Source organism: Canis aureus, chromosome 9 (genome assembly GCF_053574225.1).
Source record: "Canis aureus isolate CA01 chromosome 9, VMU_Caureus_v.1.0, whole genome shotgun sequence".
NCBI lineage: Eukaryota > Metazoa > Chordata > Mammalia > Carnivora > Canidae > Canis > Canis aureus.
In genome coordinates, this window is record NC_135619.1 from 11,819,939 (window position 1) to 11,837,767 (window position 17,829).

General features: G+C 37.3%; 1 long non-coding RNA gene across 4 annotated transcripts in view; it reads right to left on the reverse strand.

Annotated features, from left to right (window-relative positions):
* Positions 1-17,829, reverse strand: part of LOC144320397 (uncharacterized) — a 315,384-nt gene that overhangs the window by 15,503 nt on the left and 282,052 nt on the right. For 3 of the 4 annotated variants that reach the window (XR_013385936.1, XR_013385941.1, XR_013385939.1), the window contains one exon: positions 3,701-4,019. The exons of the other annotated variant lie outside the window; for it this stretch is intronic. This is a non-coding gene — a long non-coding RNA (uncharacterized LOC144320397). Of the gene's footprint in view, positions 1-3,700; positions 4,020-17,829 lie in introns of those variants that run through there. 4 annotated transcript variants of the gene reach the window in all.

Consider the following 17,829-nt stretch of genomic DNA (forward strand, 5'->3'; position numbering starts at 1 on the left):
GTACTCAGGTTGAGTGTCACCATGACTATAATCCTTTCCTTCGTGCCATTACTGTACCTTCATATGTAATACTTTTACTCTACAAATGGTATTTTGCTACAGTTATTTCTGTGAATTTGTTTTCCACAATTAGATTCTTGCAAGTTCCTCCAGGCCCGGCACATAGAAGTTGCTCTATAATGTTTGCTTAATAAATAAATGAAAGAAAATACTTATACTTTTTTTTTTTACAAACGGAATATTAACACTTTTTAAAAAGTTGTTATTTATTTATTCTGAGAGAAACAGAAACATAGGCAGAGGGAGAAGCAGGCTCCCTGCAGGGAGCCTGATGCAGGACAGGATTCTGGGACCTGGGGATCATACCCTGAGCGCAAGGCAGATGCTCAATCACTGAGCCACCCAGGTGCCCTGGAATATTAACACTTTCGATTAAAGTTTTAATATGAGAGGGGTTTTTTTTTTTTCTATGAGAGGTTTTTAAAAGCTAAAAAATTATTTCTGACTAATTCTTTTTTGTTATTTTTAGGGCATACTTTATTTTTCCATGTCATTATATTTCTGCTTGAGCCAGTATCAGTAGTAACTATCCTTATTATTTTAATGCCTTATTAAATGTATTAATAACCATCAATTACATTTAATAATCACAATTATGTTAGATTTAATAATAAAAATAATATAAATATTTATTTTAATCACTTTCAAAATTGTTATTTTAATATGACATTTTACATATATTTTACTATTTTAGAGGAAGTACATAGAAAATATGTGCAGGATTTTCACCAGTCTTTTCAGTGCTCTTAACAATATGTTTTCTGTTTACATATCATTTTTTATCAGGGGACCACAAAACCAGCTCAATGGTTTTGGAAATCCCTACATGTCTTAGGTGGAAGGTAAATGTGGTCATTCCCACTTTGTATTTGGAGAAATAAAATTCACTATTTTTTCCTAGAAATTTCCTAACAATCCTAGCTAGGAGCATGTGTCACAAACTTGCTGCCATGATACAAAGCTGTTGGAAATACTAACTGGGATAACCAACCTTACAGGACAGGGCTTCACCTCTATGGGAACACAATGAGAAGAATCACATGTGAAATTAGTTGTCAGAGGATTTCATCAGGTCTCAGATTCATACTGAGCTAACATAAGACTTCCTTCCTCTAATGGTTTGAACACTTTGTATCTTACGTCATAAGATTCCATTAAGATTTATGGTAAAAGTTAGAGAATCCTAAATGCTCTCAAGAGAAAGTTACCAATATGTATGTTTTTCTAAACTAACAAAAGAAAGTGCCTCTTATTAATAAGATACATGACTTCTTCACAATCCCTTTGCAGTTTTAAGTCTAGGAGCACCAATTCATCACCAGGGAACCACTATAATAGCATTGAGTTTTAGGTCCTAAATCATGAAATTCTCTTAAAATAATAAAATCGAATCCACTGGCAGTTACAGGAATATAGCAGCAAATAGCACGTAGTACGTACTTTATGACATGCATAAATCATTGGAATCCTTCTTAGAATAGTAACTTGGTATGGTAACATTAAATATATATATATATATATATATATATATATATATATACTTTAACCTAATCTTTAGGTTCCTGGACCCAATTTCAATGTGTTTGTTGGGGGTTGGGGGAACTGAGAATTCAATTCAATTCTGATGGACACTATCTACCAAGAGATAGTGTCAGATTCCACACTTTGAGGGCTCAGTCCCACAAGACACCCTCTCTACTCCACTTCAAATGCCAATCACAAACCCAACTGTTGCCTGTGCTTCTGACAAACTAGTTACAAACTGGAGGTTCTGATACCCTCCAACTCAGGATGCTAATTCAAAGTCCAAGTTTTTACCTGAACTTCTGATGAAATGGTTAGTTTCCAACAATCTACTCCTTGGGTTTAATTAATATGTTAGAGCAGCTCGCAGAACTGCAGAAACATGTTACTTCCTATATCACCAGTTTATTATAAACGGTATAACACAGGAACAGCCAGATCGAAGAGATGCATAAAGCAAGGTATGGGGAAAGGGTTGAAAAGCTTCTATAGGCTTTCTCAAGGCATACTACTCTCCCCACACCTCCATGTGTTCACCAACTGGAAAATTCCCCCAAAACTGTTCTTTCAAGTTTTTATGAAGGTTTCATGGCATAGGTATGATTCATTAACAAACTGGCCATTGGTGATTGATTCAACTTCTTGCCCTTCTTCTCTCCCTAGATATTGGGGGGGGGGCTGGCAAGTAGATGTGGGTGTGGGGGTACAGCAATTTTCAACCCTCTAATCAAATGGTTTGTCCCCCAGCAACCAGCTCCCATCCTTGGATTACCTAAGGGCTTTCCACAAGTCACCTCATTTTTTTTTTTAAGTCACCTCATTAATATAACAAAAGACATCAAAAAATTTTTCCTTTTATTAAAATTGTTTTGTACTGAGTATAGAATCATTAAATAATATAAAATACTATTCTGATTTTGAAAAAAATGGATAAGTATTAAAATAAAATCTAGATGAATAAGAAAAAAAAGACATCCTTATGGCTCTTGTCACAGGAAATTCCAAGGGTATTAGGAACTCTGTCCAGAAATGGGGTCAAATATCTATCTATCTATCTATCATCTATCTATCTATCTAAGAAATATGTATATATTTCTTATTACAAATCATAACATTACACCTAGCAATCCTACGAGTTACCTGTGATAGAAAAATGAGAAATCTTTCCACAGAAACATAATTACCAACATGTATGAACCTATAAACAATAGCATTTTCTTTCATAAAGACAAAAAATTATAAACAATTTGAATGGTTATCCCTGGAGAGTAAGTGATTAAATTGTGGTTTGTCCATAATATGCAGTTATTAAAACGAATAAGAGAATGCATTAGGTCTGTGTGCTAATCTGGAATGTGTTCATGTTTTATGATTAAGGGGGAAAAGTGAAATTGTAGACCAATGTGTATATGTGATTTCATTTTATTAAAAGGGAAAAAACAAAAAAAAGGAAAAAGTTTCATCTATTTGTATATACATATATGCATGTGCATACACATGCAAATATGCATAAATATCTGAACATATTTGTATAAGCACAGAGATGGGTGTGGAAGGAATCATAACTGTTTCTACTTTTACTGAGAGGGAGAAAAGCTGCCTTTTTTCTTTAATAATTTTTTTAATTGAAGTTCAATTTGCCAACATATAGTATGACACCCAGTGCTCATCCCATCAAGTGCCCCCCTCAGTGCCCATCACCCAGTCACCCCATCCCCCTGCCCGCTTCCCCTTCCACTACCCTTTGTTCATTTCTCAGATTTAGGAGTCTCTCATGTTTTGTCACCCTCTCTAAGAAATAGTGACGAGGATTATAGGGGAAAGGAGGGAAAATGAGTTGGAAAAATTAGAGAGGGAGAGAGGTAGCCTTAAAAGAAAGAGATGGGAGAGACTAAGAAGTTATTATAAATATATATTCCTTTTGATATATATATATGTGTGTGTGTGTGTGTGTGTGTACTTGGACTTGTTACAATAAACAGATATTACTTTCACAATTTGAGCAAGCCTATTTTAATATTAAGATTTTTTAAAAATACAGTAACAATAACAAAATCACTTCCATCCCTGAGATCAGCTAACACATATATAAAGGACTAAAAATGTATATGACAAATTTTTTAAAAAATTTATTTATTTATTCATGAGAGACACAGACTGAGAGAGAGAAGCAGAGACACAGGCAGAGGGAGAAGCAGACTCCTAGCCGGGAGCCCAATGCAGGACTTGATCCCAATGCATGACTCGATCCCAGATCCCGAGATCACAACGTGAGCCGAAAGCAGACACTCAATTGCTGAGCCACCCAGGCGTCCCATGACAGAAATTTAGAAGCAGTAGAAGAACAATAAAAATTCAACCACAAGGTATGTGGTAACTGTAGTGATGAGGCAGGAGAATTTCTGTCTTAGCTTTTGTAACATCATCAGGATAATCTATAAGAGAATCAAGAGAATGAATATTTAACTTGATTTGGGTTTTTCATTTCCTATGCTCTTGGACCAAATTTTATATTACATTAAGGAAATACAATTTGAAAAGTTGAGCTGAAGTTAAATCCACAGAAGTCAAGCTTTGGGTCAAAGATTATCAGCCTACAGGTGCTCAGTTCATAGCAGGTGAACTATTTGAGTATACTGGAGACAGTGAAGTATGAGTCTTAGTCCTCTTGGTCAAGGAATTCATTATTTAGATAGAACTAACGAAGAAATTAATTCTTGAGTGATACAGGACAGTAAGGATTCAAGAGCTAAATGTTGTGATATGGACTTCTAATGAAATATCAGAATGTGAAAATGGTTCCAGAAAGTTACCTGGAAGGAAACCAGGTATGTACAGATTGGCTGAGGGAGTCAGCAGGGCATCACAGGAAAAAGAAAAGTGATCAGTGAGTACACTAGGAAGTGAAAGTAGGCTAGAGTAAGTGAGGTGACCTCTGAAGAAAGGAGAAGACCAAGATCAAGTAGTAGAGAGAAATGTGTGAGGAGGAGAGGAACAGGTGGACTAGAAGATTAAAAATGGTCCTAGAATGCCAGGTATAAGAGTTTAGGCTTGAGATAGAAAACTGGAAGCCTATGAATATTTGTTTTTATAGACTTTATTTATTTGAGAGACAGAAGGAGAGAGAGTAGGGAGAGGAAAGGGGAGAGAGAAGCAGATACTGGGCTGAACGCAGAACCTGACATGGGGCTCAATCTTACCTCCCCAAGATCATGACCTGAGCCTAAACAAGAGTCAAACAGTCCCCTGACTGAGCCACCCAGGCGCCCTGAGCCTGCGACGATTTCTTAAGGAGGAGAGCAATGTGCTCTGGAAGGAGGCTATGTCTGTATGTACATAAAAGAGGATATTATGAGAAAGGCATGATATTGAAACATTCCTGGAAGGGAAGTAAAGGTTCAGTCTAGGTATATGCCACCACATACTAAGATTTATAATTAAACAACCAGACTGTGAACTCCTTGGAATTCCCCACTCCTTTGTATTTTATAGCCCAGAGCTGTGCTATACATACAGAGGAATATAACAAATACATGCTGGTGAGGAAAATAAAAGTAAATATAGGAAATGGGATGAAGTTTTAGGGAAAAATCAGATGGAATCTAATTGACATAAGGAATAAAGAAAAAGCTCTAATCAAATATGACTCCAAGATTTCAAACCTTCATGATGAAATAACGGTAGTATCATTAAATAAGGTAAGGAGGAGATATAAAGAAAGTAGTTTTAAGGAAAATCCATTTGATTTTTATGCCATAAGTCTATTTTTTTCTAAGCAGCAATATGATCAGTATCATCACTGTTCTAAGCAACAAGAGTGATTAATATCACTGGTGAAACACTATAACCTCTTCTTCTGACTTTAAAATCAAAGGGGAGATATAGCTCTTTGAGAAAAGGCAGCAGAGCTACTAGGTGCACACATACCACTGATGTGTCAATTCAACAAATATGAATTAAGAATGACTATGAACCAGGAACTACCCAGGTGTCTGAGACAGAAAGATAAACAAGATGACACATTTGCCTTCAAGGTGCTTACTGTCTCAAGTGTGACACAGACATTTTGTAGAGTGACTGTTTTTTTACTTGAGTGTTCTGGGAAGTGCTATGGGGTTCAATGGTGATATAAGAAAACGGCTGGGCATTGAAAAACACTAAAACAAAGCATCTCAGAGGAGATGTTATTTTAACTTGATATTGAAGATATAGCATAAATAAACAGTTGGAGAAGAAGAGGAGTGAAAAAGAATATTTACAAATGTGTGACACACCCATGGTATCACCTGCAAGTGGTGTTTCTAAAAAGTGACACTTCCCCACACCGACTACTGCAGGGTAGCGTGTGCTGCCCTTTTTTGGTACTACCTAACCCAGATGGATAAAAGAATTCTCCGGGCATTTGCACAACAAAGTTTTTACTTGTCCGGAATAAAGCATGTATAATTTAGGAGTTACAGTAATCCATGTCCTCCCATTTAAACTGAACCACAAAAGCATCCAAGAGAAAATAACAGATGTGCCCAGAAAACAGAAATATGAGGTGGAAATAAGGATCCTCACAGTGTTTAAGTGTTCAACTCCATGTACTCCCAAGGCCAACCCTTATTCTTGCCCTTGGCTTCCATTGGCCTCTCCCCTTTGGTTTACAATGAGAATTTCCTTTTCCTTTAGTTTTTTTCCTTCTTTCTTTTTTTTTTTTTTGTTTTGTTTTGTTTTGTTTCATTTAACTCAAATTTTGTGAGAAATATAGGAAGTCAAACTACATAAATGCCTAATACACTTAGGCAATTCAATTTTTTAAGACGGGCAGGGAGGGCCAGAGGAACAGAGAGAATCTTAAGCGGCTCCATGTCCAGTGCAGGACCCAACACAGGGCTTGAGTTCATGACCCTGAGATTATGACCTGAGCTGAAATCAAGAGTTAGACATTTAACTAACTGAGCCACCCAGATGCCCTACACATAGGCAATTGTATTAGGTCAGTCCACATATATTATTTCACTCAATATTCCTGATAAGAGGATGTTATTACTCCCATTTTATAGCTGAAGAATTTAAGACTTGGACTAATGCAGGCTATTAGCAACTAATTAGTGGTAGGCCTGGAATTGTGGACCAAATCTTGTTCCAAGGTCATTTTATCCTCACTACATCCTATTGCATTACAAAAACAAAAGCAAACCAACCAACCAAACAAACAAGCCTGTATTAAAAACTCAGAGAGGCATGAAAGGGCAGTGGATGTTTTGAGGACCCGTACCCCTTCTATGTAGCTGGGGAAAGGAACTCACAGGAGAAACCTTTACAAAAAAGAAGCTTGAGAGTGGGTTAGGGTGAGTCCATGAAGAACATGTTATGCTAGGGAATTTGAACCTGATTTATTTACTGTGGAGAGTGTTAGTTCACTTTTTTCTGTTAAGCTTTTTTAAAGCCAAGGGAGAGATGTTATCAGATTTTGTTTAAGAAAGACAATAATGGCAACATTAAAGATAGATTAGAAAAAAAGATTGTTGAGAAACTCTGGTGACAAACTATGGGAGAGATGGTAAAGATTTGTTCTAAGGTAATGGTGGCAAGAGAGAGATGAGGTTAGATTACAGAGATATCTCAAATAATGTCTAGGACTCAGGGCCACTTGACAAATGGAAGAACTGAAACTGATTCCATGGTATTCAGCTTGGACACCTGTCATAATGGAGATTCTTATGACAGGGTAACTTTGAGGCCAAGAAAATGGCAGAAGGGGATAAATTCCAGAGCTCTTTTTTTAAAAAAGATATTTTATTTATTTATTCATGAGAGATACAGAGTGAGGCAGTAACACAGGCAGAGGGAGAAGCAGACTCCCTTCAGGGAGCCCAATATGGGACTCAGAACTCAATCCCACCTCATCACCCCCTGAGCTGAAGGCAGACGCTTCACCACTGACCCACCCAGGTGTCCCAGTTCCAGAGTTCTTGATCGTGCTTTAAAAATGGATCCTTTGTACTACTATCTGAATCATGCTGACATTCTATTCTATCTCATTGGGTTTTGGGGTTTAACTCTCTTACTAAGGCTCAAAAGACAAATACAGGGCATGTTCTTTTGAACATTTCCCAGTTACTAAATTTACTGAACTATGGGTACATACTATTTTACATCTAAACCTAATATTGATCATGGACTTTTAAATTTCTTCTTTGGCTGACTGCTTTGGATCTGGATTCTTCAGAATGATGAAAGAGTTCTGTTTGGGAAACAAAAACTGTTCAGAACTGAAATGGGGTAAAACCTTCTCCTTTGTGAATCCTGCTGTATTATTCCCCAAGGTAGTCTCCTGAATGAATCTTTTTCCTTTGTTGTGTAAGAGCCTTCAAAAGCTGTGAAGAACATTCATTTTTCTACTTGATTTTGTTACTTTGCCAAGAATAGCACAGGGGTCCCTTTAGTGAGTGAGACTAAGGGCACTAAAATGGTTGGAAATCACTGAAAACAGTAGCAGGTTTATTTGAGCAAAATCGGCGGGGTGGTGTAATATACATTTTTTAAAATGCATTTTCATTAAAATTAAAAATGAGCTTCCAAACAAACTCTGGAAAGGGCTCCAAATACAGCCTTACAAACCCAAAATGAAATCAATAAAAAGAAACCAGCCAAGCAGCAAGTTGAGAAAACACCAATTAGAGATTTTAACAAACAGAGAAGCTCACTGTGGGGTACAGTTTTAAAATCAGACAAGAGAAATTTGGGCTTTTTTTTCTCTACCTCAGCACTGCTCTACTGTGCTCTCCCTGGAACTGAAATTGATGGGATTCAGAATGTACCCCAGGAAGAAACCACAAACAAGCGGGTACTTTCAGCATTATATCTGAGCAGATGAAAGCAAATATTATTCTGATAGCTTTTCATTTTGCCCTCCAAGGAGCTTTGCATTATTATCCATGACTAGGGATTTTAATAGTCAAACTACCACAAATTTGTCAAACACTCAATTTCTGCCTGATTTCAGAGAGCAGCTTCCACTCGTGGAGGTTAACTCGGGTCTCTCTAGCCAAGGAATGTTTTGAAGCAAATCATTCTCTGATAGCCTGTCTCCACTAACATGCTTCCATAGATGATCTTACACTAAACAGGTAGGCAGCAAGTTTCATCTTCAGCCTACCTCCCACCCTCGGTACCAAGCCAAGCAAGACATTCCTGGATGTAGTTCTGTACCCAATAGTGCCCAGTCTTTTGCTTCTGGTTCCCTTTGGAGTTTATTTGCCCATATTCTATTAAAATCACCCTACCTTATTCTTTGATGTTCAGGAATAAAGCTTTGTGCCTCCTCCCAGCTGAGGCAACATAGATTGTTTTGAAAAATTACCTTGTCAGCGCTCAAGAGTCCAGCACATTTGTTTTATCAATTTCACATATCTAGAGCCACTCACAAAACCTGAAGAATAATAATTTCTGTGTGTTATTTCATTTGGTTATTTCTACTTGTACATGCATGTATGTATATATATGTGTGTGTGTGCATATGGATGTATACACATATGTGTGTCTTGTGTATAAAATATACGTATCTTCCCCAAACCCTAAAGCTGTTTTGTCTGAAGATGTAGTTTTAGGTTCCTATATAACAACTGTTAAAGAAACTGCTCTCCTCTTAATTGTTTCCTTGTAACCATTAGTTTTATTTAAGTCAAAGCTCATAATCCTGAGTGATATGGTAGGTTATAGAGATGTTTATTTGTCCAAGGCCCACCAATCTAAGAACGTAACTTGTGAGATACAATCAGAATCCCACCACTTTCATCACTTCCGCTGGCACCAGCCTGCTTTCTTTCCTTATCATTTTCCTTGTTTCTATCCCTGTCTCCATCTGCCTGTTCTCAACACAGCGTAGAGAGTTATCTTTTCCAAAAGCAGCTCCTATCACATCACTTATACTTTCCAATGGCTCCTCATCTCTCTTAGAATAAAAGGCAAAGTCTTTGGATTGTTGTTGTTGTTTTTTAAGATTTTATTTATTTATTCATGAGAGACAGAGACCAAGGGTGTGTGTGGGGGGGCAGAGATACAGGCAGGGGGAGAAGCAGGCTCCATGCAGGGAGTCCTGGGTCTCCAGGATCATGCCCTGGGCCGAAGGCGGCGCTAAACCGCTGGGCCACCCGGGCTGCCCAAAGTCTTTGGATTGTCCACCAGGCTCTAAATGATCTTGTGGATAACCAATAAGTATGTGGTGAAAGAATGTACACTATCCAATTGATTCAAAATTGTGGAATGTATTTTCTATCTCTAATAAATGATGCAGATGTGTATGTGTGCATACCATTTTAACAATGAGTTTCTTAATTGCGCATGTGAGGAATAAGATTATTATTTTTATTGTTTTGGTGGAATACAGTTAACAAAATGTCCAGATGTTTAAAAAATGAAGGTTTTGGTTGGTCTCATACCCTGGTTCAGTAAATAATATTTAAGCAGCACCTGACCTCTGTTATATATTCCAGGCATGAAATTGAACAAGCCATGTCTCAGAAATACCAGTATCGGGTGGAGAAGACTGACTTATAAATGAAAGAACACAATACAGGTTGACAAGTGAGGTGACAGAGTCATGCACAAGGAGCAGAAGTGACAAGTAAGAGAGTGATTCAGCAAAAAGTTAGTTAGACACTGCTGACGTTAGAACATGAGAGTTTGGAGTAACTCTTCAAACTTGAAAACATAGATGAGAGTCTGAGATTTTGTTTGTTTTATCTTATAAGGAAGATCTGAATGCAGAGGCTCCTGAACCACTGTGCTCTTTGAGCACCCCGGCTTCATTTAGGCCAGGGTTTGGACAAAAGCACACAAACAGCTCAGAGCTAACATGCCCATCAGGACAAAGTGCCACAGGTGAAGGAAGGGAGAAGCAGAAACAAAAGAGAAACAACCCTTTTGCCTCCATAGGGAGCTCGCATGATGCCATATGAAGGCTCTACCGTGTAGACATCAGCGCTGACCGGCACTCTATGCCCTTCCTCCAATCTATGAGTAAGACATCGAGCAAGGGTCCATTAGCAGTTATATAAGAGACAGTAAATATTCATTCCTCCCTAGGATTAAAGAGCTCTAGCCCACTGCTAGAGCTAGGATGGAGAAAACTAACACAATTAAGTCTATCATTTAAACGTCAATGTGGACCGAACGATAAGCATAAATTGTGTCTATTTATTTATTTAGTTAGTTAGTTCCAGGTCAAGTTTTGTGCTTGAGTTAAGTTTCTATGGAAATTGTTACTCCATGCTGTTACGAAGAGACAACTCTGTTTCAACAGGCTTTGGATTCCGGTCCAGGCTCCAGCCTGTCTCAAAATCCAAACAGAATCCTAAAATCTGTTCCTGCCTCTACCAGAACTTGCTGTATTTTCTTTGCCTCCTGCTACCACACAGTTGGATGGACACCAAGTATAGAAAATTTCAGCCTCAAAGGAACATTTTAAGAAAGTTATGAGCCAGATTCAATTATTTGTATAAGAATCATGTCTGAAATAGTATTATGGTAATATACCTTAAACACAACTTAAAATAACTACAACTTTAACCCCCAGAGGCAGATGTACTTGCAGGGCTAGTTTTGCCACTTAGCTATTTTACTTGGTGCCTCAGTTTTCCTATCTATAAAATGGGGATAATAATTTAGATGCCATCATAGAGATTCAAAAGAGTTCTGTGTATTACATAGTGCTAAGCATGGTACCTGACTCCTAACTAATGCTCAACAGATTAGGCGTAATTGTGGTCATAGTGGTTATAAATTTTCAATCATCAACCCTTAGTGTATATGTTTTCCAATAATAAACTGGCATCTGAGCATTCTTTTAATTTTTCATACGCAAAATGAATCCAGTGATTACCATCCTTTCCGTTGCATGAGTATCCTCTCTCCCTGGAAGGGAGAGCAGTAGGGGAATAAAACGACAATGACAATGATTTTAACAGAAATTTCCTTGACAAAAGGGTAAGGTGAAATGTTTATTAGTAAATTTCAACCTCATCTGGACATGGGGACATTATCTGCAGAAGCAGATTAAAAAGTTGTAATAGGAAAATCCTTTAAGATTTTTTTTATGCCATTATATAGTATAGGCAGTACATAAATTTCGGAATAACAGTTTTATTTACTAATTACAAAATCCATTCATTTTGTACACACTGCACCCCTTTCTCTCCCCTCTCTAGTCTCCCTCATTAATAGATTTAGAACTGACAGTGCTTTCACTTCTAAGTATAAAGAATCATTTTCTTCCGAACATAGAGACAACTATGAAATCAAAGTTTAAAATATAGTCCTCTTCTAACAGTGATTCAGATTTCCATTAAACCTCCTCCCACCCTCTCAAATTAAAGTTTGAAAAGCAGAGCTCAGAAATAAACTGACAGGCACTAGTACTTCGTTCATTTCCAGCAAGGAAGCACCAATTTGATTCCTACCATAACAATTTTTGCTGTTGCCAGTGCATCAAATTTTTTTAACACAGCTTCTCAAGTGATAGAAATCATCCCGTCACTTTGTTTCATAAAATTGACACCCTGGGGAAATGCAAAATAGGGTAAGAACTTAAGCAAAGCTGCTCCTCCAACCCCTGCTAGGTATTCCTGAAATTCTCTTTTCCTCTTCAACTAATGTCATCAAGTCCCAATTGCTTGTTGTTCTTTTCTCCTTGTTCTGCTCATGTGCTACAACATCCCTTGGCTTCCCTCAGCAAGGGAGTTGGTGTTTTAAAAAGTGTTACTCCTAGATCGGGATTCTACTGCAGGCTGATTTGAATGCAGTGACAAAGAAAAAAAAAAAAAAAAGAAACTTGATGAAATTATTTCACACACAGAGCAATAAACATATGGAATAAATTACTACAGAAGATGATTCAAAGAGTTTAAGAAACACCTGGATTTGTTTCTGGAGGCAGTGGATTAGAGTGATATGAAGGCACACTCACAAAGCAAAGTGTTAAGGCTCCACCTCTTATTGAAATGGCACCTCTTGCACTTAGCAGGAACACCAGATACGAAGCAAGTCTATTTTAAGGGAAAGATTTCTCAAATACCCTGGAAACAAGTTAGACTAAATCACAGGAGCTACCTCCATAATGGGTTTGGCCTCTGGCTTTAAGGAAAGAGAGTGAATGTTGGAAGGTTCTTCTCAAAGCAGAAAGAGGGGAAGACTATCTGAATATGCAGGAACTAAAATTTAGCAATTTCTTGAGATCTGGTCCTGGCCTATATCTCTGACCTCCTAACACCACCTCCCTCCCTATTCTCCAGGCACATTCTAACTTTGCAGAAACAGTCATCTCCCCAGATGCCCTAGTACATCAGCTCTCCTTTCCCAAATCTCTTCCCTTCATTCTTCAGTCTGGAGGCCACCTTTTCTGTGATGTCTGTAGTCGTGGCTCCCTCGGTGTTCCCATACCATACACAAAATGTCCTTATGTGCTAATTTTATTCATCTTTATTTCCTCAGCACTTCACAAAGTGTGTGGCTCATCAGAGAGGTTTAGTATTCCAAAAATTTATATTGCCTCACTTTATCCCAGAAAGCATTTAAAGTGCTTGATCAAAATAATAGCTGTGGACCCCCTCGCTGGCTTGGTAGAGCATGTGACTCTTGATCTTGGGGTTGTGAGTTTGACCCTACACTGGGTATAGAGATTACTTGGAAATAAAATCCTAAAAAAAAAAAAAAAGCTAACATCATTGTACCTTTAACAGTGCCAGGCACTGCTAAAGTGCTTCACTCATTTTAACGCATTTAATCCTCCTAAGAGTGCTGTGGATAAATGAGTTTATCGTGAAGTTCCTAAATTATCCCTGCTTTATAAGTGAGGAAATGGAGGTGTAGAGATGTTAACTAACTTGCCCAAAGTCAGCCAGTTAGGCTAGTGAAAAGCAAACCTGGAACTGGCTTCAGCCGGCTGATTCCAAAAGCTAGTACATTTGGCCATCGCTCTGTTACCTGAATGCCTAACATGGCAGAAAAACAAAAATAGGAGAAGGTAATAAATAAACAGTTGAGGCCATAAAATTGAGTTCTTAATTAGGCTAATCAAAAATGCATGTAATAAAGGCCTACACAGTTTATGGTCAAAAAAACGGACTATGAAGCCAGCTGCCTGAGCTCAAATCATAGCTCTGACACTTAATAGGTGTAAGCGACCACAGGCAAGTTGTTTAAGTGAAATGTGCCTCAGTTTCCTTAACTGTGAAGTATTGATATGTAATACGTACAATGTACAAACGTTATCACTTCCTAACTGTAACAGTAACATTGTTTACACATAAAAAACTATAAAAATAAAGCCCTACACATATGATACTGGTTTTCAGTAGCTGATTAAAAAAAGTAAACTTAATCAATTACTCAGTTAAACAAAACATATCTGTTACTTGGGAGAATATTCCTGATATCAAAACCAAAAATAAATTTCTTTTATGGTGTTCATACAAGATGATGGTGTGTTAGACCATGCTTTTATTCACTATCCAGTAGCAGATCTAGGTGTTCAAAACAGAAAGAATGATCACAAGACAAACATTCTATAAACTTTTATGTGACTATCCAAAATGATGCCCATTGAATTTACACATCCAAACGAACTATACACATCTACCCCTTCAACAAATATTTACTGAGCTTCCACTTTGTATCATATGCTGTTCTGGACCCTAATGACTGGATCCTAAAGCCACAAAGGACCAGAACTTCTGCCCTCATTGAGGTTAAGTCGAGATGAAGACACAAATGATAAACAAATAAAATATGTCAGGTGGCGTTAAGAGCTAAAAAGTAAAATAAAGCAGATTAAGAAAATAAAGAGTAAGGGATGGGGGGAGACCTCTCTTTTTTAAATAATAGGGTTAGGAAACACCTCGCTGGGGAGGTGGTAAGGAAACAGAGACTTGAATGAAGAAACATACCAGAGACAGATTTTTTTTTTTCCTAATTATTCCATCCTGGAAATCAGATGAAATGCATCACCTGCTTGTTTAACTTCAGGTCAATATGATCAAATGCTCTTTGGTGATTTACTCTGTAAATCTTCCTTACTCACTGAGGGTGATGCCAGGCTTATTTGTATTTCTTTATTTGTATTAAGTACAAACTTCTTGTGGAGGTTTGAATATAAGCAAATGAAGAAAATGATTGGGATGAATTTCATACATACCAATCTAGTAACAGTCTGAGAGTGGTGTGATTAATGTAGTCTAATAAAAATCCAAAAAGCCTACACTTCTTTCAAAAAGAAGACAGTGAGAAACAGAATTAGATACCTTAGAGGTAAACTACGTGGAGCTATTTCAAAAATGTTTGTTCAAGATGTTTTTCAATTAATGAGAGATTGTTTGAGGCCTATTGGTTAAGAAGCATGCTATTAAGATGGTCTAACTTTGGGAAATGAGTCTATACAGAGACTCAGGACCCATGTGTTTGTCATACGGGTCAATTGTGACCATTTGACATTTGAGTATAGAAAAGTTTGACCAACGATCAAAGCTAAAGCGACATTAATATATTAATGCATGTGTTTGCAACATGTCTAGATTAATTCTCCCTTACAGAAGAGTCACTCATTCTTTTTTTATTTCCTCCCACCTTGTACTTTGTCGAGCAATCAGCTATCTATTTTCTAACACTGCACACTAAGACAAGGAACTTCTTCCTATATTATGACTCAATGATTGTCAGATATCAGATTGATTTTAAGAAATTGAAGTTTTAGTCTTTAAATAGTTACTTTCCCTCCTATATACACTATCCTGATATCTGACAAGTTTGTGTTATTTGGGACCACTCTAAGCGAAGACAGCAATAAACTTCATGCCATTACTTATGTGAAAAAGGGATGCCATCATACATTTTAGGTGCTAGTGCGTTGGCCTTCCATTCTTTTGGTATTAGTTGTTTTCCTGTTCAATCTAAATTGTGAACAGAATGTTCTGTAGTGAAGGGGAACAAAAGGCATAGTCCTTTATTTTCTTCATCACAATGGTGATGCCCTGTGAGATTTCGTCATTGGAATGATGGGGCCTTAGGTATTAAAATGCTCAGAGACAAAAAAATACAAATGGAATAAAAAGCACAGAAGGGGGGAAGCCTCTAAGGCTGACAACCTGGACTAACACTACAGGGATTAAGTGTGTGTCTATTTCTCTGCTAAAATACATACTAGAACCTTGACAGTTTCTTTGCAAAGTTAGCGCATGTGCTTAATTTAGACTCACTGTTTCAGCTTCCAAGAAGCTACCATATATGGGTGGGGTAGGGAGGCAAAATAGGTGTTGGAATCATATGATGTCACATAGACTCCAGCACAGCAAAAAGACCAGAGCTTTGTGAGTGCTGTTGCTTATGTACTATATAGTGCTTTTCTTATTTATAAAGCTGAAGCATACATTCTAACTGCTCTTGTTCTTAGGTTATCAGACAGCCATAATTTCCGGTCTTTTGTTTGAAATGAAGGCCTGCCTGGAAAAATTGAGGGTGCTGCCAGGCTTACTAAAAGACATTTTTTGTGGCACACAGTATTTTTTACTCCTCTACCCCACCCCTCAACTCTTGGGTGTGAGGGGAGGGGCACAAGATTTGAGAAAGAGACATAAATTATGAAACGGAAAACACATTAAAGCAATTTATGGACAGAATCTTGTCAAATGTTCTCTTAGCCGTAAAAACACTGACATGTACTAGTGTATAGTAATGTGCATCTAAGCATACCTCAAAGACTATGTTCCCAGAGTAAAATTACTTGTGAAATGCAAGCTATATTGGATTCCTTCTGGAGAAGGAAACAAAAGTTAAAATTCGGGTTACATATCTGGAAGACTAAAGTAGGCAATCAAAATCAAACTTCTACACCAGATTCATCTGACATGATTTCAAAATAAACTAAGTTCAGTAAACCTGTTGGCAGAGAAGTATCATTTGTCAAGCGATTAACAGAGGCACAATCTGTAATTACGAATTGCTGAAAGCAGGCTTAATGAGAGAATGACTCACTCACGTTTTGGGGTGAAGGGGGAGGGGTCTCAGAAACTGTAATTTGATTTACAAAACTCTAAATAGCTAATGGCAGGTAACTCTTGCCAACTAACCAGCCAACTCTTGCAAGCTCATTAACGGAACTCCATGGTCTCACTGAAGGATAAACCATATGGAGGTGTCACTAAAAGCTGGAGATGAGAGACTGCAATTCACGTTCAGTCCTTCTGTGAGTCGGTCATATGGGCATTGATTTGAGCCTTTGTGTATCTGACATGACCTATTCTTAAGAAAGAAGAGTAAATAAATTTTTAGGGGGTTATTGGTTTCTTCCCCTTACTGCCTCATACTGCAGCATTCAACTAATTATTAAACTTCTTTATTCTGCACCAGTTTCTCCAGCTTCCCATATCTTTGTCACATTTTAGTTCCAGCAAAACAATTGAATAATAGCATTACACAAGTGCCTAATTCACTGTTTGCTTCAGTGCTGATCTTAGAGGGTTGTTAAGTTGCTATTCTATGATTTCCCTAGTGATTGCAAACCTGGGCCTATAAGACCATTTTTAACTCTTAATTCTCATGGACCTTGTGAATGCTTGAGGGAACATAATGTGTGGCAACACACCTTCACAAGGCATTATTTTGTAAGGGTTTCTGTTTCTGTACTCCCTCTAACCTGGCTACCATAATAATGTATGTATATATGCACTGAAGTTTTTACTCTATATCCATCTGGTCCAATAATCTCTAAAGAAATTATCAAAATAATACATGGATATAGTTTTTAGAATAGTGCAGAAGGCTATTACATGATAAGCAAGTCTCCTAGTACATTTTTCTAGATCTTCAGTCCTATTCTTCAGAGATAGTTTTAACCATTTATGTGAGGGATCTTTCATGGCGCCAAATAATAAACATTAATGACCAGTTCTTGATGTATTAAACTGTGACATCAACTAGTGCTTCTGGACATGGCAGATGAAGATTTACTGCATTTATAAATCCTTTTCCATCCGTTAGTTTCTGTTTTAAATTTCTTAAGTAGTTTTATATTTTCAAATAATATAATCAAATATTTATTATATACAATGTACACAAATAATACATAATAAATCTTTTAATATCAAATATTATTTAATCAGTTTTAAATTGTACTTATCTCATATTTTAAAAAAAGAATATTAGCACCTTATTTTCCCTCACTTTTCCCTTCCTTTCAGTTCTAACATTTCATTAGCTATATTCTTA